Raw genomic sequence first — 23,077 nt, 5'->3', positions numbered from 1 at the left:
TCAGGGCCTGCTGGCAGGTGCCCGTCATGCTGGGTGGGTGGGGGTGCTGGGGGACATGAGTTGGTGATCACTAGGGCAAGGTGACATGTGGGCAGGCTGGGGGGCATGCCCATGGTGGGTGGGCTGCATGCGGGACATGAACAGGGGTGCTGGGTAGTCCCCTGTGGTGTGGGCTGCCTGCAGGGGCCGTGGAGGGGGTAGAGGGCACACCTGGGAGGACCCACACTGCCAATTCACGTGTGGGACTCGCCGCGCAACCCACTGGATACACGTACCCTGCTCTGACAGCGAAATCGCGTGTGAAACTCCCCACGAACCCCCGAAATACACATACCCCGCTCGCACAGGGCCATTCACATGTGAAACTTCCTGCGAACCCCTGTAATACACGTACCCCGCTCGCACAGGGCCAATCGCGTGTGAAACTCCCTGCGAACCCCAGTAAAACACGTACCCCGCTCGCACAGGGCCATTCGTGTGTGAAACTTACCGCGAACCCCCGTAAAACACATACCCCGCTCACACCAGGCCAATCGCGTGTGAAACGCCCCGCGAACCACAGTAATACACGTACCCCGCTCGCACAGGGCCAATCGCGTGTGAAACTCCCCGCGAACCCCAGTAATACACGTACCCCGCTCGCACAGGGCCAATCGCGTGTGAAACTCCCTGCGAAGCCCAGTAATACACGTACCCTGCTCGCACAGGGCCAATCGCGTGTGAAACTTCTCGCTCACTCCCGAAATACACGTACCCCGCTCGCACAGGGCCAATCGCGTGTGAAACTCCCCGCGAACCCCAGTAATACACGTACCCCGCTCGCACAGGGCCAATCGCGTGTGAAACTCCCCGCGAAGCCCAGTAATACACGTACCCCGCTCGCACAGGGCCAATCGCATGTGAAACTTCCCGCTCACCCCCGAAATACACGTACCCCACTCGCACAGGGCCAAACGCGTGTGAAACTTCCCACGCACAACCAAAATACACGTACCCCTCTCGCACAGGGCCAATCGCGTGTGAAACTCCCCGCAAACCCCAGTAATACACGTACCCCATTCGCACAGGGCCAATTGCGTGTGAAACTCTCCGCGAACCCCAGTAATACACGTACCCCGCTCGACAGGGCCAATCACGTGTGAAACTTCATGCGCACCCCCGAAATACACGTACCCAGGTCGCACAGTGCCAATCACATGTGAAACTCCCTGCGAACCCCAGTAATACACGTACCCCGCTCGCACAGGGCCAATCGCGTGTGAAACTCCCCGCGAACCCCAGTAATACACGTACCCCGCTCGCACAGACCCAATCACGTGTGAAACTCCCTGCACACCCCCGAAATACACATACCCCGCTCGCACAGGGCCAATCGCGCGTGCTTCTCCCCGTGCAGCGGGGTACGTGTATTCGGAGTGGTGCGCAGGGAGTTTTACAGGCGTTTTCGTGGTTGGAGGCCTATATCCTCGTCCACTGGCCTGTGCGCCATGTAGGGGATTTGTGCGATGTACATGGCGCACGGGGAGGGGTTGGGGGCTAGGTGTTGGAGTGCTTATTATGAACTTAGTTTTGTGTCTAGGTGTTGGAGTGCTTATTATAAACTTAATTATTATTATGAGCCTATTTCACAATTACTGATGATTATACTGATCACTTTACTGTGAAAAATTGGCATCAGCTATAGAAGTTAATGTGATATGTTCCTGATATTAGGCAGGAGGCATTCAAAGTTTGAGTGGATCATCTTTTTGGGTTGGTGATATGTGATAAGGTGAGGTGTATCTGAAGTAAGCAAGGTGTTACTGAAGTTAAGAAGGATATTACATGTTAGGGAGGAACTACGTGATGCCCAGTGGGAAGTGTATCGAATGTGGTACCTACAGTTAGGGCATATGCATTCAAAGGTAACTGAGTTAGAGATGATATTTCTGAAGTTTTGGAGGGGATAGGGCAGAGATTTGTAAAGATACGGGAGGAGATGTACATTGCTTGAAAGTAGTTCCGAGTATTAATAGGGTGAATTTCTGATGTAAAGGAAGAACTATCTTATGTTAAAGAGGTGATTTAAGAAGTTAGGGAGGAGGTACATTAAGTTAGAAGGAGGACCCAAATGTTGAAAAGGTGGCTGAAATTAGGGAGGAGAATTCTGAAGTTAAGAAGATGTATGGTAAATTAAAGAGATTTGTGCAGAGTTAAAAGTAGAAATCTGATATTAGGGAAAAGCCTTTCAAATTAGGAGGTGGTATGTGAGGTTAGAGGGAAGATATTTAAAATTAGAAAAGATGTATCCCAACTCAACATCAGGTGTTGCAATAATGGGTGAATTAAGCCTCCAGTCCTTAGAATGTACAATGAGTTGTAATATGATTATGTTGTTCAGGAAGTGCAGAATGTCGGATAGTAATGAAATATTCAGGATGATCAAGCGTGAAATTGACATATGTAAATCCGACATGCTGACAGATTGGCAAAGGGAAAACAAAGCTCTACTGCACACAATTGCATCAGATGAAGACGAACTTATCCGCAACCCGTGCAGAGTTTTACGCAAAATTAAGGATGCTGACTGGGCAAAGACAAAAGAAACTGCAGCCAAATTACATCTTAAGTCACATCTTCCAGTCAACACGAAAAAACAAAATGAGCTGCAATACCTAATAAAGCAATTTCCAAATAGACAGGCTCGTAACCTAATTTTGCGTGCACGGCTAAATTTACTAAAAACAAACGGAATTCTACACATCAGAGGTCTTGCGCAATCTCCCAGTTGTCGCTTTTGCCATGAATCAACACCGCCGTCAAAGAAAACAGTACGACACCTACTGATGGTGTGTTCAGCTACCCGCGCAATAAGACAACGTTATCTACCTCATATTGCAGGTTTTGACATCTTACAAGAGGAAGAAACATGGTGGTGTAGGGTCATTGAGGGTGACAGAACAAGTTGGCAAATCGCCACGGCTAAAATCCTGGATTACATTGTCAATAATGTACTTAATGTCGACATGTATTTAGTAGAAAGATAGCTATAAACAATAACAACAGACTCGCTTCGCTGAAAATATGCAATTTAAGTTGACTAAGAAAGATGTGAATGAGCAACAATATTGTAAAAATGTAATTTTTGATTAAACAATAAAATAATTATTTAAAAAAATTAGAAAAGATGTATCTGAATCTTAAGGAGAAAATGCCTTAAAGGAAGGAGGAGGTATTTGGAGTTAGGGAGGAAAAATAGGGAGATTCTCCCTGCTGCTAAACATTCAAAAATATATTTCTAAATTCTGGTACCCCATCAGGAACAGTAACCCAAATTCCCTCTACAACGAGGCACCAGACAACTAAATAGATAAACCCTCTAAAAAATAGCTTGACCACTAAAATATAAAAAATCTACGGAGACTTTAAACTGGTGGTTTCTGGTGCTGGGGATCGAGATTATCCTTAACTCTGCCTACGGGTAGTGCTTCAAATCGAGACCAAATACATAAAGCTATTCTCTTTATGCCTTATTCCATGTTTCTTTGGTACTCCTACCAGCGATCATACACTCTTTGTTCTATTACTCACTCATTCAGGTAAGATTCTTATTTATTTTTGAATTTCAACATGTATGCTGCATTTTAATTTTAATACAGCAAAATTAAAATGTGACAGTGAATTTATATATGTGAATTATACATGTGTCAATATTTCCACCAATCTAAGTAACTGTTCTGTCATCTGCTTTCATCACTGTATGGTCTTGCATTTTATTTTTCTGTTTAAAAAGCCATCTATGTAGATGTTCTTTTCCAACAGAAGACACACTACAGGGCCATACAAGGATTCTTTACCAGCAAGGAGCCCAAACAAAATATAATGCAAATATTTTTATTTATTTATTTAATTAATGTGATACAGTCTATTTAATAAACTTTACACATATTGATAACTAAACACATATATAAACTAAACTTCAATGAACAGAATAGTAACAATATAACAATATGATAAATAATAAACCATTTACACATATAAAATCAATCTAAAACCTCAAGTAGCATGTAAAAAAAAGTAGAAAGAAAGAGACAGTACAAATTTACACAATAACACCCACAATGCCCACTATAATATACGGACAGAAATTCAAGGCGGTAAACTATACTTAGTTCATTTCTCACAACTACAGTACCAAGGGCACTCACAGCACAGCCGATTACCTCGTCCCAAGGCAGGGGCAGTGACTGTTTTAGGATACGAGTACTAATTTCAGATCTGAATATCCAATATTTCTTCTATCCTAGTCCAGATGTTGAAGAGAGCTAACATTACTCGCATACTCTCAGAATTCATGCAGTGATGCCAGAATAATGACGTTCCGATTGATGCTAGATTATGGGAGAACTTCCCCAGGTGACATTGGATTACATTGATCATAGTGCCACATTCTGTCAAAACATGTCTTGCTGATTCTAATACATTGCTTCCTTTACACAACCGACAGGTGCGTTGTTCCACTGGCAACTGCAATCTTCTGCCCGTGACCAACAGGATAGGGAGTTGGTCCAGCCTTAATAGAAGAATAAATCGTCGCAGTTTTTTAGAAGGGCAGAGATTGAGATACCCTTGGGGTTGCATGAATGAGTACAACCTGTATTGTACAAATGCGTAGCTTTTCAACGCGCTAAGGTGAGCGAAATTCTCTAACCAATCCCACATTTCTACCCGCTTGTCAAGTGCATTTTGAACTTGCTTAGAATATGGCCCTTCTCGCCAGGTCCATCCAATTGTAGCAAGATGTTTTATCATCATCACAGATGGTGACTGAAGATTTTGTTTCTTGCACAATTCTTGGAAGATAGTGTTCAGGAGAGGGTTAGATGTTATGCTACGCATTTTCAAGAAGTGCCCCAATCTCCTTTTCATGACGATAGCCTTCATAGAGGGTAGTCCTAATTCCAATCGAATAATTGCCATCGGAACTCCCGGACCCAGAATTTCCCCTCGATGATTTGAAGCCAACTAAGATCTAAGTCTAGAAGTGATTCTAGACCATAAGTCATCATAGGGATAAATACCTGCGTGTATAATTGGCGCGTACCCCAAAGCGTAAATCCTCCTTGCTTATTGGTAAAGTTGGCTATAAGAGATGTTACTTGCGCCGCTCGCATTGTACGTGAGAGCTTAAGTGCCACATATTCCCCATTGGGCTCAAAATCAATACCTAGATAGCGGTAGAGTGGGGCGTATGGGATCAAGTTATTATTCACCGTGAGGTTCACGCGGGACACTCTTTTGCTGGAAAATCTCAATACCTTAGTTTTATCTAGGTTAATAATGAGACCATTGGATTCGGCGTACTCCCATAATGCTGTGGCTGATCTACGTAAGCCACCAATAGTATGGTCAAAGATGACCAAATCCTCAGCATATGCCATAACGGTGCAGGCAGAGTCCCCGATTTTAGGGGGGCAATTACGGGTAGAAGTTAGAGCAAGCGGAATATCATGCACATAAAGATTGTAAACTAGGGGGGCAGTCACACAGCCCTGTTTGACCCCCCTGTTTTGATATACCTTACTAGTCAGATGTCCCTCCTGGTCCAATTTTAACCTGACCGAGGTATTATGATGTAACAATCTAAGAAAATATAGTATGCCAGCAGGGCAGCCTTGGGCAGCAAGTTTAGACCATAGGCGTTCTCTAGGTACCAGGTCAAAAGCTGCTTTAAAGTCGATATAAAGTGCATACAGCGGTGGCTCATTTCTTTTACGGGCTCTTGCTCTCAATAGGTTCATTACCATCAGATTATACCCGGTGGAGTAGCCTTTTCTAAAACCACATTGGAATTTAGATAGTATATGAGCCTCGTCTACCCATGTCTGAAGGTCCTTGAGCAACAGGGCGGCAAACAATTTGCCTGTCGTATCCAGCATAGAAAGGAGTCTATAATTATTCGGATCTAGCCGATTTCCCTTTTTAAATACCGGAATCAACACGGCTGTTTGCCACGACTTAGGTATCACCCCCTGGCTCAAAATTTTCTGAAACATAATTGCCAACAATCCTGCCCAAAACTCAGGTTGGGCTTTGATAACTATATTGGCTAGGCCATTAGGGCCGGGAGCTCTAGAGGATTTTAGAGTTTTTATCTTACAGAATATCGCTGTGTATGACATATCAAATGATATACTGGATCTTGGAGGAAGCGGTGGAAACCTCTCCTCTGTCTGCAAGATGGCATTACGATTCAGCAGGAAATCCTCCCATTCCTTTGCACCGATGGGATTTACCAATTGCCCCTTAACTGTTTCCCTAGCTTCACCCAGAAGTGCCCAAATGCTACGTGTGTTTTTCGAGCAGATGGTGTGTATCAATTTCTGATATGCCAGAGATCTTTTGGCGAGCCGTAGCTTTTTGATATTGGCTCTATATTTATTTTTGCATTTCCTAACAGCCACCCTAAGATTTTCTATAGGTTCGCACCTTTGCTTGATCGTGCAAAGCTCCCTTCTAAATTCCCTCTTAGTGTCTCTGATCTTTTTATTAAACGGGAGTATCCCAACCTCTGGTCTAGTCATACTCCAGTTGGGGGCTGAGGCATGAGTATTAGAAAAAACACTGATCCAAGTTTCTATAGCTTCAATAGACATATCGTTGAAATTGGGTATTTGGGGCCAGTTTTCAATATTTAGTGCTTCTGATGCCAAGTGTATGTTCTTGGCAGTCCACCTAATACTAGAGCCCGCTTTGTTTACCCGAATTGTACCCATATTGCTCTTTTCTGAATTAGTATGGGAAATATTTAATACACACTGAAGTGCAGCGTGGTCACTCCATTCATTTAAAGATACCGTTAGGTCAACAACACACAGCAACATTTTAGGGCACACAAATATATAGTCAATTATACTGGAAGAAGACCCATTAGCCCACGTTTGTTTCCCTGGATGGTCACTATCAGTGTAACCATTCAACATCTCCAAATCCCAGTCATCGAACAAGAGACGCCACTGCGGGCCTTCAGTATCCTTTTTAATATGCGTAAGTAACCGCTTGTTTCTTAACCTAGGATTTTGTGGCTGTAGCCCTCCCTCCCCCGGTATTCGGCGATTGAAGTCACCTACTACCATTACCGCTCCGTTTCCCAGAGTGGCTGACCAGGATGCCAACAACTCGTGAAGGGCTGCTTGGAGTGGTTCACTTATCCGGGCATAAGGAGGATTATATAGATTTATCAACAGTACCTTTTCTCCTTTGCCCTTAGGCCCATATTCAACTTCCACTGCCAACAGATTATTATCTTGGCTACAGGGTATCTGTTTCGAGTGCAGACAGCTTGCCACCCCAGTAAGCAACCCACCGAATGGTCTACCCTTCTCTCCCCTTTTCGCGAAAGATTGATAAGTCACATATCCATCCAGTAATAATGGGTCCATCGCCCAGGACTCTTGTAAACATATTAGCTCATGTTTGGCGACAAAGTTTACTGATCCCTCAGAGGACAGCAGATGCGCAAAGCCTCTGCAATTCCACGATAATAATGACCAGGTTCAATGATTGGATAGAACTTCGGGAAGCGATTCGGCCAACCATTTTAGCACGTGTTGTATGTCAGCCACTTCCACTTTCTTTCCCTTAGGTACAATCGGACAGACATCAAGATCAGCCGGACCACTTGTTTCACCGTTATCGACACAGGGATCAGGTTCGTCCAAGTCTGCATCTATCTCCACGTCAACTGCCCATAACTCGTCTCGATATTTCCTGATCAGCTGTGCGGTAGATAGGAACTTGCAATGCAGGGCAGATGCACACGAATTCCGCCCCTTCAATGGCTCCACAAACTGGAAGTCATCAGATTGCAACACACGCAGTTCAGGAACGGAGTATAATCGAGTTAGGAGTTCCGACCGAGACAGCCATCTGCGATCGCCGTTGTTGTAAAGGTTCTTGATCCGACATATCCTACTGACTGACTTGCCTGATCCGGCCTCCATTGATTTGATAGGAGGATGGATGATTTTAGCCTGAGGCAGCAGAGGCTGGGACGATTTCTCCGGGGACCCACATAACCTTTCCTCTGTCAACTGAGCATCGACTTCAAGTTGTTCCCACTCTTCGTCCTGCACTTCCAGGTCATCCAAGGTCAATGTACCTTTGGCCTCAGCACACTCAGCCTCCCTTGCAGGCATTAGCGGCTCCTTCGACTGTTCCTTGTTCTGATCTTGGTCCGTAATCAGCCAGCTAGTCAGGCAGCCACCTCCAGTGCTGTTCTTTTTCTTAGCTCGGGCCGCCCTTTTCTTTGCTTTTTTTGAGCGGCCACCGATTTTCACAAATTCTTCTACTGAGGGACACACTGACAGTTTTTTCCTGTTTTGTTGAGCCTTCTTAGCCAATTTGCGCTGTTTGCGAGAGAAAAAGACCATCTCGCTCTGGTCCATGATTACAGAGGCTTCTTTAATTGACATAGCATTTATCTCCTCAGCTATGTCAATGGCCTCCGCTAAGTTGATTTCTGCCTCGTCTTCCACAGGATTTTCATAAGTCCGGGGAGTAGTCGGTGCGGTGGTATTGGCTAAAATACGCCCGGTCATTTGGAGCAGAATTTTTAGGGCAAACTGAAGAGAAGTTACAGAAGATTGTATCTCTGCTAATTCATTTGCTCCAGGAAACGGGACAGATAAGTCCATATCCTCATTGTCCGGGACGTCCTCCATTGACACCATTACCAAATTAGGAGAGGCAGATAATCTGCCCCTCTGCTCAGAGTGGCCCGAGGTAATAACAGGAGAGGCCGCAGGATTCGTTCCCTGCGTCAGATCTTTATCATCCTGCCTCCTGGGTATCAGGGGGGTCATCCCACGTTGAATACTCAGGCATAGATCAAGTAGAGAGTTGTTGTCGATATCATCGAAATTAGTAGTACTCAAACAATCCCCCCCACCCCCTCCAATGTATGCTGGTTCCTCTATAATCGTAGAATTAATTTCAGGTATAGAATTTGTAGGGAAGAAACCAGTCATCATCCCTTGGCCTGGGAGGGTGGTCTTTTTGAGCTTCTTCATGGAGATTTCCTTGGGACTACCCATCTCCTCACTCCGCAGTGCCTCTGCTTCTCGGGCTTTCGTCGTCTTCCGTAGATTATATTTATTTTGTTCTGTCTTTTGCCCCGGAGGCATTTTAAGTTGTTTCAATGAGTAAATGATTAGAGGGAGGGTGGTATTACTGTTTTTATAGAGCCACCTATCTGTCACACCCCCAGGTAAAGTACAAGCATAAGAGGGAGGGGAGAGGTAAATAATGCAAATATTTACCTGAGAACCATCCTCACCTATCAGAGTATGAGAGGACTTTAGATTTTAGGAATCAGTTATCAGAAATGTGACATTAGGTCTTACACACATTGAGGCACATGACAAATATATGTTCTTTTTTTAAAGCAGGGAGGAGTTACTTTTACTGATGAAAGTAGCAACACATATTAGAAGAACATTCAGTATAGACACTTATAATTTGCTCACCAGCATGTATTTGTATATTTGCCTTGAAGAAGAGCTTTACAGCTCGAAACATGTGTTGGTGGCAGTTTTTGATATTTTCAGAACAGTTTTTTCATCTTTCTGTATTCCGTACATAGACAATTTTGCTATGTCACTGTGAGAGATTGCCATCAATGAGGGTGTGAAAAACCTGACTTTTTATTTGTATTAAATAAAATGATGCAGATTATTCTTTTTTTTAAATGAAGGCCTGCTAATCAGACCCTCCCTTTCATAAACCCCATGATAGAAATATAGTACACATGTGCCTTTACTGTAACCAGTCACCTGACAACTACATCTCTATCTCTACAGTAGCATAAAGTGGATTCATAGGGCATATGTACATCCCTGACTGCTGATGAGACACAAAGGGCCTCATCACGACTTTGGCGGTAACCCTTAAATCCGGCGGTCGCGCTTTTACCGCCGGATTTAAGGGTCTGCCAAATCAGGGCTTCGGCGGATTTCGCCCCAGCTCTGAGCTGGAGGGAAATCCACCAAAAATTCACGCTATTCCCGCCGGCGGGAAATTACACCGGTGGTAAGAGCGCGAAAATTCTCCATTGAGCCCAGTGGGGAATGGGGCATTCCCGAATGGGCTCAATGGGGAATGGGGATTAACATTACCGCCAAACTCGTGATCTGGCGCTATTAGCACCGGGGAGTTCGGCGGTAGGGCTAATACCGCTGGCGGTATTACCGCCGCCGGCAACACCCAAGTCGTGATGAGGCCCAAAGGGCCGCATCACGAGTTGGGCTGTAGCCCTTAAATGCAGTGGTAACGGTATTACCGCCGAATTTAAGGGCTGGCACTATCACGGGTTGGGTGATAAATCGGCTGTTTTACTTCCAGCTTTTTTCTGGAAGTGAAAATCCCTGTTTCCAGCGGTATTACAGCCGGCTGCATTAGCCCGCAGTATTAGCATCAGGAATGGGGATTTACCGGTAAGGCCCAACCCGTGATCCGGTGGTAATACCACCGGCCCGGTCGGTGCTAGGGCTAATACAGTCGGTGGTATTACAGCCGGAAATACAACCCAACTCGTGATGAGGCCCAAAGTCTCTGAGGGCAGAGGTAACATTTTAACTGTAAGAACCGCTGATCTAAAATCAAATGATGAGGAATCTAGACATTCTGGTGGCATGTAAATATATACATGTAAGCCATAATTATGAAGTCACAGCAATTTGGTATCACACAAATGTCAGCTCTGTGAACAGGGGGTAACTATGACAGGAATAATGTATATTGGTCTGTAGACAGGGGATGTCAACACCTAGCCCATTGGCATAGAAACCTCCCCTAGGAGGTCTCCTGGGAACCATGTTTCAAAGGCATGCACTGACATAAAATAATCCTCCCTCATACCAGGGTGCTGACTGCTGAAGTCAGTAGACCTGGGACAGGGTCGTAGATAAAGTAGCCAGAAAGGGAAGGTAGGCCTGGAGAAGGGTCCCACCATCTTGATTTATTGTTAGGGGTCTCTCCCTTTTTTCATTTCCTGAGGGCAAGGTACTCTGAGTATGATGTCATAAGGCAAAGGGCACTTTTTACAACAACATGAATTAGACCCTATATTGGCTGGGTTGCTTTGAACCAATCACCTATGACACCGTGGCTTTAAATGGGAGGTATCTTTGGAACATTAAGGGAAGAAGAATTCCATTTTGAACGTCTGTTGGGAGTGCAGCCCACTCCAAAGTCCTCTGCCATAGAGGTGGAGGCAGAATGCATCCAAGAAAGAGGAGAGCTCTGTCCCCTAATCATCCTCTGCAAACAGTGAGGTTGACTACTGCTGGACCAAGGTCTCTCTCTACTGGCTGCACTGGAACCAGACTCCTGTTTAGTGGATGTAAAGGATCCCCTGTAAGTGCCAGCCAAGCTTCCTGGATTGTGAGTGCAGAACAGAAGAGCTTAACTTGACCCTGGAGATCCTAAATTGGGCCTCCCAGCAACCCAGAAATCAAGGTCCTGATTCCCGCATTTAACTGCTTATGAGCTACAATTAACCCGACATTGCTTGCCTGTCCCAAGCCTTTTCGTGCCACTTGCCATTGCTACTTGATCAGCACAGCGTGTGGGTCCAGCCGACCAATGAATCCACCCATCACTGCGTCAGGAAGCTCCTAGAAGCCTGGCTCTATGTAGGTATGCCCCCAAAGACAAGAATAAGGTACTGTGAAGAGTCCTTGGGCCTCATTACACGGACGGCGGTAAGGGTTAACGGTCACCGTTAATGGCAACGGTGACCGTTAACCCTTACCGCCGTACTACGAGGTCCCTTTGCGGGTTGGAGGAATTAACGCCTGCTTCTTGCAGGCGTTAAAAACCAACCCGCTAAGGGACCTCGGAGCTAATTACGGCACCGCAAAATTGCGGTGCCGTAATTAGCGCCTTCCCCATTCCCATAGAGCCCTATGGGGCAGAAATGGGAATGGGGAAGGGCAATGGCGGAAGGGGGATTTACCGCCCCTCCAACCTTGGAATGGGGCGGTAAATCCCCTTTCCGCCAAGGCGGTGCCGGTAATTTACCGGCACGGTCCAGGGTGCTAATAGCACCCTGGATTACCGCCTTCCGTGTAATGAGGCCCCTTGTGTCCTGGTCCACCTTTGGGGCGATAGTGACTTTTAAGCCCCACTTCTCTTCCTTATTCTTCTAAGACATTCGTGAACAATGTCATTATGTCAAATAATTACCTGAACATCCCTGCTTATCCAACCATGGCACCATTCTACAACATTCAATATTTACTGAAGTGTCTTTACAGTGGTGGTTTTTGCATTTTACTGTTTGATTAAAAGTCAATGGGCCTCATTACACGGTAGGCGGTAAGGGTTTACCGGTACCGGTATTTTAACGGTACCGGTAAATCCTTACCGCCTTACTACGAGGTCCCTTTGCGGGTTGGGGAATTTAACACCTGCTTTTTGCAGGCGTTAAAAACCAACCCGCAAAGGGACCCAGGGAGCTAATTACGGTACCGCAATTTGCGGTGACGTAATTAGCGCCTTCCCCATTATGCCCTATGGGGCAAAAATGGGAATGGGGAAGGGCAATGGTGGAAGGGGGAATTACCGCCCCGCCGACCTTGGAATGGGGCGGTAATTCCCCTTCCACCAAGGCGGTGCCAGTATTTTACCGGCATGAACCATGGCGCTAATAGCGCCATGGTTCTCCGCCTACCGTGTAATGAGGCCCAATATTTTTATAAAAACTTGACTTGTTATTCTTTTATTTTAGAACCACTGTACTTAAGTTGTTTGGGTGTGCTATTGTTTTACCAGCCCATATCCCTCCTGAATATATAGCCCATCCTCCATTGGTGGTTGAGTAGTAGCGTGGCACTGCTAAGTGGGCTAGCCATAAGGCATACTTGTACCCCTACAGAGCAGTAGTCATTCTGTTACGTTCACAATTAAATGTTGCTTTATTCAAATGAGGGTGTTGAAGTTCAAGAACAATTAAGAGTTTTATTTTAATCATTGAAGAACATAGCAGAGAGTACCAAAAACAAAACATTAAAAGAAATATTCTAGCCCACTTTTGCCAACCTACACTTTTGCCGATTTATTTTCCACTTTTTTTTGCAGCAACATGCATATGGTAAGTGGTGTTAAGGTATGTATGGTGGTCGGGTAGGGGCAGAAATGATACGTTTGGGGCATTTTGCAGAAAGAAAGTGCAAAATTGGTAATAAAAATTGGCAAATGTATAGCTCCCAAAAAAAAATAAATGGCAGCAATGATTTATAGAACCAAACCAATTGCTTGAACATTGTTTTACAGGTCATCCGTCTTACTGCAGGAGCAGCCCATATAATCCCACCACAGGGAACCAAAAGTAGAAGAACTGGATCAGTGATTTAGAAAGGCCCTAAATAAACAGTGGGGGGCAGAACTATGACAGCACAATAAGTCTGATTGCTACAGATCACTGTGCCTGAACTTTAATGGGGAAGTTCAGTCAGAAATCAAAGGTAAGACGCATAGGAAACATTTTTCGGATGAATCGAAACATGCTAAAAAATACATGCCCTATCCATTGGGCCATAACATTTCTGAGCGAACTTCCCCTTTAATTTAGCACAGTACACATATTTCTTTTAAAAATATCTGAGGCAAACAGTCACCAAAACTAGACATACAAACTGTCCAAAACACAGATCACATCTTAGCGCAGAAAGGGGATGTGACAGATTTCCATCTGCTCTAAAATATTGATTCTGCAATGAAAGTCATATCTGCTAAGCAGTCCCACTTTCAGACAATGTTCTGTGTTTTACAAACTGGTGTCAGTAGTTTTGTACCACGATGGGCTTGATGGACATTGGGTGCATAGCTGAACTTACCAACATCTATATATAAGAGACTGCCTGTACACTACCTGCAGTGAATCAGCAATTGGCATGTCAGCAATAATGGGGCTTCCCTTTTAAAGTGCCCCAGCTGATATGTTCCTAAAAAGCTTTAACTTGTTTCTGCTTATCAAGCTTGTCTCAAATATACTAGACGTCTAAAAACTAGACGGAGAATCCATGACTATTTCAGGAATGTGCCCTCCAAAATATTTCTTGCTAGCTTTTATAGAACCGTTATTCTAAATTTTACATCGTCATTTTGTAGAATAGAAGCAAGAATACCTTTTTTTGGATTGTTTATTTATTATGCGCTTATACAGCAAGTGTTTCAAAGCGCAACCATGCATGGCAGGGTAAGAACATAAGGGGCACAAGACAAACAAGCTTACTAGGCATGGTACATTCAGGTTGTGTAGTCCATAGACAGCAAGTGCGAGGGGGGTAATGGAGGATCAAGCGCACCCAATCCAGCCAGAACCTGGGTTAAGTGCTAAGAGGTACCACTCTCATGGGTTGTAACCGAAAGTGCAGTAGTTTTGTGGCAGCACAATGCCCAGAGGCAAGTGCAGAAAACTGGTGAGGAAGCAAGGGACCTTCGAGGCTCTGAAGGTGCACCAAGCAGCCAGTCAGCAAACTTTGAAAGTAAACCCACAATTTTAAATGAATAACTGTACCTCGCCTACAGCCTTGTGGTAGATTGATTCATAAATATAAATCAACATTTGGTTTGATATAGTGGCCTATGAAGAGATATAGTTATTGCCAAACTCAACTGGTTATGCCCAGCCCTAGAAGCCCCCTTTGTTCTCTTAGGAGGAGAGGGAATGCCCCAGATGAGGCAAGGAGGGGATAATCGCTTCAGATGAAGCTCTGCCAGCACAATAGGAAGGTTGCACCAGTAGAATAATGACAGAAGCTTCTTTGATATAAGGCATAGAGGGAGAAATGGACAGAGGGTAGCCTTGAGAGAAGTTCCAAGCAAGAGAGGGGTTCCACCATCCGAAGTTATGGAGGAGATTTCTGAAGTTATGATTGAGTTATCTGAAGTTGAAGATGAGATTTCTGTATTGATGGAGGAGGAATTTCAATTTAGGGAGTGGATTTTTAGAGCCTTGGGAGAAGGGATATCAAATTAAGGAAGAGATATCTGAAGTTAGGGAAGAAGTATCTAAATTTAAGGAGGAGGTGTCTAAAGTTAAAAAGTTTGTTAGGAGACTGGGGGGCCGGGGTCAATGGTTAGGCAAGCATCAGAATTTAGGGAGGAGGTACCAAAATGTTAGGAGGAGATATCTGAAATAAGACATTTCTGAAGTTAAATAGGATGTTAGAAATGCAAACGTAGGAGTAGGAGCATAATAGTTAAAGGTACTATCTGAAGGAAGTTAGGGAGGAGGTATGTGAAGTTCATGAGGGCATTTCTGGATTTAGAGAGGAGGTATCTGAATGATAGTAGATATCTGGAGTGAAGCAGGATGTTTCTGAACTTTAGGATGCAGTATATGACATTAGAGAGGAGGATCTGAAGTTATGGAAAAGTATTTGAAGCTAGGGAGGACATATCTGAAGTTATGGAAGAGGATTCTAAAGCTAGGGAGAAGTTATCTGACGGTTAGGAAGAGGCATCAAAATATTTGGAGGAGGAACTTGAAATAAGAAACGAGATTGTAGAGCATAGGCAGGAGTAAGTTTAAGTGGCTGCAACCAGATATGGTGGGGGGGGGGAGAATTGTGAATTTAGGAGGTATGTGAAGTTTGGGAGGAGGTAACCAAAGTTAGGGAGGAGGTTCCTAGAGATAGGGCAGAAGTACCTGAGATTACAATGCGGCATCTGAAGTTATAGACAATATATTTGAGTTTGTACCCCAAGCGTATGATGTAGTCTGAGAGGATTGCATTGATTATGACTTTACTGCACCAGGATGGCCAAGTTATACCAGACCGTCCATATTTCAGAAATACTACAATGGTATTTCTGCACTACTTCATCGCATGTTTATGTAACATTTCAAAAATTCATCCCCATCCCTATTTGAAGGATTGGAAGGGATATAGAACAACTGCAAGTCACATTGCTGATGCCCAATTAAGGAAAAACACAGAAGGTATTGTTACAACCCTTTTGTATTGTATGCTGGGAAAAGGGGGTGAGAATATGGGCCTTAGAGATGCATACATTATCAATCTCTTTAAGGGTCCCCAACATAAGGCTGTTCTGCAAGTTTAAGGGCTATGTTAACACTTTAATTCAGTTAAAGAACAAACACATTTGAGATGCTTAGATGAATATTTATTATTTTTGTGGCATTTCAAGCAATCCTGAAATACTGCATGGGGGAAATACCCCATGCACCTATAATCAGATGGTCGGTAAAAATAGGCGGCATTTGCAAAACCATCTGTTTTTACCATTCCTGTCTGACTTATGTCACCCACATGCTTGACAAGGCTTTAATGCCCCTGTGGAGTTAAAGTAATGACACAGGTGGGCCTCACAAAATCAAGCATGCAAACAGGGTAAACACTGTATGCGGTATTTGAATGGTAAATATCGCCAAACTCCTAATGAGGGCCTTAGTGTCTTTATTCTTTTGGTTGATTCTTAAACATGGAAAAAGACCTTATTTAATATGTGGAATTCAACACTTCACTGCTATGTATAGCAAGCTTGCCTCAACCTTCTCTTTTTGATGAGTGTGAAGAGTAGTTACCGATGTGTATGTTTTAAAGAACAGGTTATCAAAGAAAAAATGATATTATAGCCAAGCTCAAAGCAGAGCTAGGATTTCATAAAATAAATAATTTGCGCCTTTCTCCTTACTGTTGCCTCCTCTGTTCCTTTCCATCTGTGCCAGTGTTGCAAATTATTTGACATGGATATAACTTTGCATTTAAATGTACTGTCGGTGGGTTATTTCTTTATGTAGATATATTCACTCATATGGTCATGTTGCTTTGTTTATAAATATATTTGATAGAAACATAATTCACGTAGATGTGTGTGTTATTCAAAACTAGCAATGAACAGAACAAACTATGTGTGTTCTTCTTTGTTTAGCTGTTTTCCGCATGAAGAATAGTTTTAATTTTCCAAGAGCGCAAAGTGGGGCTCAATGCAGGTTTTACAAAGTTGTCATTTTCTGAGCTAATTCAGAATGGTTCTGGTGTGCATCATTGAATTTGAATGATCAAATTCAAGTCCATACAGTTAGCTAGAGTGCATACACCTGCAGTTAGTCAGAGCTACCCAGTCCCAGGGAGAAGGTACTAAGATTTAGGATAGATAGTGCCTGCAAATATGGAGGAAGAAGCAGAAGTTAGGGAAGATGCACCTGAAGTTAAGAGGAAGGAATCTGAAGTTAGGAAAGAGGAATCTGGAAAGGAGGTAGGTATTTCACGTTTTGCGTGGTAGAAGTGGACTAAACTGAGGAAGCAGGGATTTGGACTTATGAATGCAGGAATATGGAAGTGGGATCTAAAGTTAGCCGAGTAGGGATCTGAACTCAGAGAGGAGGTATCTGAGGTTTAAGAGAAGATATTAGAAGTAATGCAGGAGAGATGTGAAGCTCAAGGTGTCGTGTTGGATGTTCAGGAAGGGGAGAAGGGTCTAAAGTGAGAGACCAGAGACCTATAGCTATCGATGAGGTGTCTGAAGTTAGGGATGAAGAAGTTAAAGGAGGAAGTTAAAGTGAGGAAGCAGGTCACGTTAGAAAGTATTTGAAAGCAGGGAGAAGATATCTCAATTTGAAAAGGAGATGCCTAAGGTTAGACTGTAGGTTCAGAATTGAGGAAGGAGCTGAAATTTTTGATGGCAATGTGAAGGTTAATGGGTGGCATAGGATGTAGACAGATTAGGAATTTGATGAGATTATAGAGGAGTTCCTGTAATTGTAGGGAGGGAATCTGGAGAGGGGTTATCTGAGGCTATGGAGGAAGGATCCATAGGTGGAACAGAGGTATACCAATTTTGTGAGGAGGTATCTTGAGCAACAGAAGGCTATCTAAACATAGGGAGTCAGTATTTCCAGTTAGGGAAAAAGTATCCAAAATTAGGAAGGAAGGATCTGAAGATAGGGAGAAGATGCCCAATGTTAGGGAGGAGGTATCTCACTTTAGGATGGCATATCTGAAGAGAGGAAAAAGGCATCTGAACTTGGAGAGGCTTTATCTGATGTTAAGGATGGGTATCTAAAGCCTAGGAGAAGGTATGTAACATTAGGTGGGCAGTCTCTGACGTAAGGGAGGAAGGTAACATGATGTTAGGAAGGTGGGATATGTAGATAGGGATAGGACTTCTGAAGTTAGAAATGGATAAAGTCATGAATATTGAGCACTGATAACTGATGTTGTGATATGTGACCAATTACTGACCCCAAAACAACAGAACATAGGCCTTCAATGAAAGGTTTGTGTGGTAATAACAAAGAAAGCACATATTACCTCTGTGCCACATTCAAATGCATTCCTCCTTCTCGCCCTCATCATGCCCAAAATGTTGAACACTACAAATCCCATCCCCCCAAAACCAGCATGCTAGAATATCAAGATCTCACCTGCAAGCTGTTGACGCTCAGAGAGCGTCTCCTGCACACTGGCAATGTTTGAAGGAAAATACTTGCTCTCTTACTCAGGGCCTTTCATGATGTCACAGAATGTAGATCTCTGTTGACCACACTGAGAAGGCAGCTGCTCCATTCAAACAATCACAGGCCTTGTTGCAAGTGTAGGTTGATCAGTGGTAGCTCCCCTAATCAGAATGTATATGTACCTATTATCAGTCATAAAGACCTTTGATTTTCAGTGTTTTTAAAATTCTGTGCTCTAATCCTGTGATCCATCTCCAGTCCAGCTGTGATTGTGTATGTAGTTCTAGTTAATATGAGACACCTCTCCAAAATATATATACATGTAGTCCCATATCTCTCTCTCTCTCTTTCTCTCGCTTCTAATTAGAAGAGAGTCTCAACTCTGATGGAATCTGTGGAGTGTGTCAGTAATGACATAAGGAATTCAAAAAACCTTTTGGAAACCTTCAGCTAAATTCATACCTAGCATCCCTCATTATGGATTTTCTGAAAATATTCTGCACTTCCAACATTATGGCTCTCCACTACCATCTCTCCTTCACCATTAATGATTGGGGATACATTTCCTCTTGTGCTAGATCAGCAGCTGGCCCCCCTAATTCTGTCATTGTCATGTACAGTATGGAAACGTCCTTATCTATGATGAATTATGAACCCTACCCTTCCTAAAATAAATACATCCCAACTAGACCAGCTCACCTTCATCTAATCCCTGCTCAATTTGGGGCCAGCCACAGCCTGTTTTTGATGTGTCCTGTTCTTCCCTGGGAGCTGTGTGATGGAGGACAGGTGGGTGACATTTCCTGACTTCCATGACGTGTGCTATGGAATCACTGAGTATCAGTGGAGCATCTTCCAGCGTTGTAGGGGTCGGTATAGTGGCAATGTAGTTGTGAAATAAGAGAGGGCCTTGTTTGAGTGAAAGGTCACACAAATGAAACTGTGGGGAGTTATTGACTGCAGACAGAAAGGAGCAGTTGGTTTCTGGTAAGGGGTTACTGAATATGTGCTGGGACTAGGGTGCCATGAAAAAAGGTGCCCAAAGGTGCCACATATGTAATCAGAATCAACAAACTATGAGGTGCATGAAGTGCCCCAGATTTTCTGAGGCACTCCTGAGGAAAAAGCATACGGGGCTCTGTTGGGAGCAAGAGGGTGGGAACACTAATGGAAATAACCTGTGCAAACCACGCGGGTGCAGTGTGTCCTGCTTTTAAGCGATATGTAGAAAATTGCACTTAGAGCAAGCTCAAGCTTTGTAGTCCCACTGTGAAGGACATCAGGCCTGGGACAGAGGGCTCTATCTGTGAGGGACAGAATTACTGGACTTCTCACAGGAATCAATAACTCTATGATCCAGACCAGTACGTCTGTCCATAGCCCTGGCTGGGCACTGAGAGATGAGGTCCACTTGTGGTCTAGGACCAATGACAGGAATGTCTCAGAAGCAAAAGTGGGTGGAGCAAGCAAAGTGCAGGCTGGAACTGTCAGTGGGCATTAAAGTTTGGATTAGCCGGACAGTATTCTTAGTGGGGCTGTGGAGACAAGGAACAGGCCATTAGCTGACTCCAGCTTAAGAGAACCCTCAGTTCTGCCTCTAAAGTCTTGATAGATCTAAGTTTACCTAGGGAAGTCAGTCTTGAAGGTAATGTTACTATTTGGAGGGCCAAGAAAATCGAGGTTAAGCTGGCAAAGGTCATCCTCAAGGTTGCATCCTCAATGTTTACAGCGTAGGGTTAGGTTGTGGTCAGTAAGGTATAAACAAGGGAAGACAAGCAGGAGAACAGTTGGCTGTGGAGTGCAGGGGGAGGCCACAAACACTACAAGAGGGAACTGCAATGCATCAGGGCTAATCACTGTGAAGGATTCTAAGATGAGACAGGCCGGGGAATGAGAAGACAGGAACAGTGGGTTTGTTTGTGAGGAGTGGGCTGCCAGAAGAGCAGGAAACCTTGGATATAGCCAGCCATATCAGGAGGAGCTTACTATATCAGAGACAGATCACATATGCCAGAAGTGGTCCAGCAGAAAGAGGGGACTGGCAGAAGACCCAATAATTCAAGAAAGAGGCCTGCGTCTGCCAGGAGTAGTCCGTCCCGGAGAGGATTTCTGGCAGACGGACAGGTGGATGAAAGACATGCATGTCAGGAGTGGTCCGCCTTGCAGAACAAAGCTGTAGGGAGTTCAGGAGAGTTCAGAAGCTTTTAGATCTAGGGCATGTAGAGCCAGCAACAGAGGCAACATCAAGCACCATGGAAGGCGCATATACGCACTCTTGTAGCCACTCCCTAGCCTAAGTATTACTTTACTCTCTGCAGGACCGTGTGGCGTAGAGGACTCTGACTATCAGTTGTTTCAACATTTAAGTGTGAGCCGGATGCAGAGCCACATCCTCACCGTTCCCTGCACATGACAGCTGCACTGGAGCGGGGAGCTTCGGTATTGTTTGGTTCGTTTTTTCAAAAAATATTAATTGATATGGAGCGCTGCCTGATTAGGGACCGACATGTAATTGTGGGCATGTTGATATATGTTCTCATACCTACACTTTTATTTAATGAATCTTGGCATGCAGGTTTGTAGCCTTTTCACATCTCCTAATTAAATGTTATACTAGGGGCAAGGGGTTGTCACTGACCTCCTTTATTCATGGTAAGTGAAGGCCTGTTTCATACACTTAATGACTCATGTAAGGTTGTGTTTTTTCCTCTCCTCGTCACTTACAAGTAGCACCATAAAGCCATGTGTGCTCTCAGCGACCTTTATATCATAAATAATCGAAAACACAAGAAACAGGCTACATCCACCCTCATAAATCCTTGAAAATACTTGGTGGTCTGGATTCCAAGATGGCCGCCAGTGAGAAGGGACGTGTGATCCCTCGCTCCGACCCTGTCCGTGAAATAAGCAAGCCCATCAACAGCATTTGGAGGTGGGCTTGGCACTTTCGAAGGCAGCAGAATGCAGTCTATATCGAAGGAAGCTATTTGGGGTCGATTGGCCCCCCCCCCCCTATTTTATGAATAACGACCAAGGTGGAAACCGCGTGAGGAGAATATTATTGTGTGCCTCGGTGGACTGATACAATATGAGGAGCCCCCGACGAGTAAGCCTGAGGGAAGGAGGAGATAAACAAAAGCCTGTGGGACGTAGCAACGACAAATTGAGCATGATTGGTGAAGTTGAGGTGCCAGAGTAAATCTGAGGCCACACTGTAAAGGGAGGCTCTGTTAGAAGCTGACACAGTGGACAGATACAGTGATGCGGTAGGGGGCGAGGAAACAAGAGTGAAAGACTCCTGCCTACACGATACGATGCCCCCCAGATAGTGTACATGGTCCGGGCACCAGGGAAGACTGTCGTGGGCTGAGCGCATCTGTGGAGGCAGATACATAGGTATTGTACGTTTTGACCGTATCTAAATGGTCGTACGCACAAAAAGGTCTAAAAATGCTACCACCAAAGGTTCAAACACCAAAAGATTTTTTTTTTAACGGGTGGGCTGCGGGGGTGTCCCCCGCAACACCCCGCTCACTGTACTGTGTGGTAGAGTGAGCGGGGTGTTGCGGGGGATACACCATGCAGCGCACATAAAAGAAAAAGAAAAAAAAAAGAAAAGGCGCCGGTTCCCGATCACGGAAGTGAAAGGGAACTGGTACTGCAGGGACTCAGCGTGAAGAAAAAGGTAAGTGGGGTTTGTTTATATTGGGGGTGTGGGTGGGGGTGTGTTGAGGGTCTGGGTGGGGGGTGTGTCATGGGTGTGTTGTGGGTAGGGGTGTGGGTATGTACGTGTGTTCGCATGAGAAAGGTACAAACCTTTGGTGATTCGCACCTTTCTCATGCAAACTTTATGGCCGCAGGCAAATTGGTCGGATCGCGTAGATCCGATACATTTCCACACTTTGAATTACAGAGCAGCTTTACGGCTGTGATGAACAGGGCATCCCTCAGACACACGGATGATGGAGGCCCGACCATGATGGAAGCAGTAAGAGGAGGAAGGCAGTGCGAGCTACGGCATACCATTACAACACCGGGAGGTACCGACGCGTAACAGAGGAGGAACGACATGGAACAGCATTAATAACACCAAAGGGGCCGTAGTGCAATTGTGGCTGCATGGTAGCGAAAAGACTCATAGTGAGAAAGGGAAAGACACTGTGGATAACTGTTGAGAAGCCGAAGGAGGCGTGGAGGCCCCAGGCCATCTCCGACCACGGGGCCTGAAACAGTAAGTGCCCTTTTGAATGTGTGTGATCCCTGTGGGTGATACCGACAGCGTTCTGCAAGTAGCTGCATATTACCATATTGAATGTGAGACAAATGTGAGACAAATGCCTAAGTAAAGATCAGAGGCTCACTGACATTGGATTAGCAGATGTAGCTCTGGATCGAGGGAACTCATAGGGAACTCATAGAGAGAATTATTGAATGGAACAGTGGGCACGCAGGTGAAAGAGAAGGAGTATTTAATTGCTGGCATTAAGGGAGCAGTAGGAGGACATATCAAGGGCTATACAACGGCCAGCTTAACGCCTGAAGTGGGTGTAGCAACCAGGAAAGAAAAGAAAGGGAGCAGAATCTGATACAACAACAAAGGGGCCCGGA

At 44.6% G+C, this 23,077-nt stretch overlaps 1 protein-coding gene across 1 annotated transcript in view; it reads right to left on the bottom strand.

The window, feature by feature from the left end:
• Positions 1 to 18,499, bottom strand: part of ZMYND15 (zinc finger MYND-type containing 15) — a 349,574-nt gene extending 331,075 nt beyond the window's left edge. The window contains exon 1 of the mRNA XM_069612228.1: positions 18,437 to 18,499. The gene's annotated coding sequence lies outside the window, so the exon portion shown is untranslated. The remainder of the gene's footprint in view (positions 1 to 18,436) is intronic.
• Positions 18,500 to 23,077: the final 4,578 nt, after the last annotated feature.

This window comes from Ambystoma mexicanum, chromosome 1p (genome assembly GCF_040938575.1).
Source record: "Ambystoma mexicanum isolate Mex_15411 chromosome 1p, UKY_AmexF1_1, whole genome shotgun sequence".
Taxonomy (NCBI): Eukaryota; Metazoa; Chordata; class Amphibia; order Caudata; family Ambystomatidae; genus Ambystoma; species Ambystoma mexicanum.
The sequence above is the reverse complement of the archived record's forward strand: the minus strand, read 5'-3'. Positions and strand labels throughout refer to the sequence as shown.